At 48.6% G+C, this 1,752-nt stretch overlaps 1 pseudogene; it reads right to left on the bottom strand.

Moving 5' to 3' along the window:
• Positions 1–668: 668 nt before the first annotated feature.
• LOC132518631 (nuclear transport factor 2-like) lies at positions 669–1,071 on the bottom strand (annotated as a pseudogene).
• Positions 1,072–1,752: the final 681 nt, after the last annotated feature.

Genomic DNA, 1,752 nt, shown 5'->3' with positions numbered 1-1,752 from the left:
ACAAATGAGACAGATGTACCATCTAAAACCAACTTGATGAGAACGTAGCTATCTTCCCTGTGGCTTGGATGATGTAGATTTCCCACTTTAAGAATAGATCATGTAAATGTTACTTTGTGTTCCTATTTTCTTTCTTTACATTATCTCTTCTAGTTGAAAGGTTATCATCTACTTCTATCCTTAGCCTCACTTCCAAAAACATCTGCCTTTACCCCTGACACAACTACTTGGTATAATTTCTTTCAAAAGGTTGTTTGTTTGTTTGTTTTTGTAAGAAAATTTCCGTGGTTTTATTGTATCATGAGGCACTGAAACATCGGAACAAATCAGTACATCTGGGCAGTGAGGCAGAAGCTTTCTCCTTCACTTTGAGTTACTAAAACAACTTGTCAGTAGATTAAAAAAAAAAAAAGACAACCTTTTGCATTAACTTTTGTTTCCAAGTCATGCGCTGGTACAGCACAAACTTCTCCTGTCAGATGCAGCTAGTCTAGCGTCCAAACATCATGCACAATACCTCAGTAGCAGCGGCGTCCTGCGCTCACTCCCACCGTGGCCCTGCTCATTTGTGTGTGATATTCAGAGCATCTGGAGCATCTGGAGAAGTGTGAATAGTATCGGGAAGAGGAGGGAGGAGGAAACAGCATGAGTGCCTGGCTGGGAGAGCGTTAGCCCAAGTTGTGCAGGGCAAGCCTGAACCTGTCATTGGTGCAAACCCAAACGTCAGTTGATGTTCTTTTAATAGGAACAACGGATGGAACCCCGTGGTAGGGTCTTCACTTGCGTTGAGCTGGGCTACAACCGTGCTGATGATGCAGCTATCTGGCATGGGCTGATGGTGCTGAGCCGTGACGCTGTGCTGGATTTTGTGGAATGGAAGCTAGACAATTTCTCCACGATGGCAGCTTTCCCCTGAAACTGCTGTCCTTTCCAGGCAAGGCATGGTGCGTCAATATAAATTGCGCCCAGTTGGGCGCAATTGCGCCAGATAATTCTGTCGTTATCAAATAACTGGTAGTAATGTTGAATGAAGCTGGATACATTCTGCTCCCAAACTGGCTTGTCTCCCATTCTGGAGCATCACCGGTCTTGTTGAGACCCAAGGGGCTGCAACGATGGCGACAGCAACCCAGCGCGGTCTGTCTGTTCGTTTGTTTTAAAATTTACTTACTCTAGTAGTACAGAGCTAACACCCTGATAAATCCTCAGAAATTATCCAGTATCAGACTCCTTAACTGAGTTGAAAAAGCCTGGAAAAGTTAACAGCCGCATTTGAGGAATTTCTAGGGACACAGCAAGTACATCTGACCCCTGATTTCCGGGACTCTTTACAGGGACCATTGCCTGGTCTCTCTGTTATTACAGAGCCTTCCCATTGCTGGAAGCCGGACACTCCAAGCCCTTGGACTTCTCCCTTGCTTTCTCCACTGAACCCTCCCGCCTTGCGTAATTCCTCCTACTCCCACCCCATCTCCAACGGTGGCCCCCGCCCGGGATCCAGGAGTTTCTGGGGGTCAGCCCCGCCAGTGCCATGTTCGTTCTCTGACGCAGGTGGTCGCGCCTTCCAAATGCCCTGAAGCCTAGGGAGGGGTGGGCTGGCCGCAAGGGAGGGTCTAGAACAGTGGCCTCTCTGCCGTCGCTCTTCGGGCTGGGAAGGCGAGGATCGGGGAGGTGTGCATCCTGCCAAGTACATAGGCGCCCGCGCGGGAATTTCTAAGGGTGGGCGCTGTATCTCAAACAGGCTACTCCGGC

The sequence above is a fragment of the Lagenorhynchus albirostris genome, chromosome 3 (assembly GCF_949774975.1).
Source record: "Lagenorhynchus albirostris chromosome 3, mLagAlb1.1, whole genome shotgun sequence".
Taxonomy (NCBI): domain Eukaryota; kingdom Metazoa; phylum Chordata; class Mammalia; order Artiodactyla; family Delphinidae; genus Lagenorhynchus; species Lagenorhynchus albirostris.
Note: the sequence above shows the minus strand (reverse complement) of the source record. Positions and strands in the feature narration are given on the sequence as shown.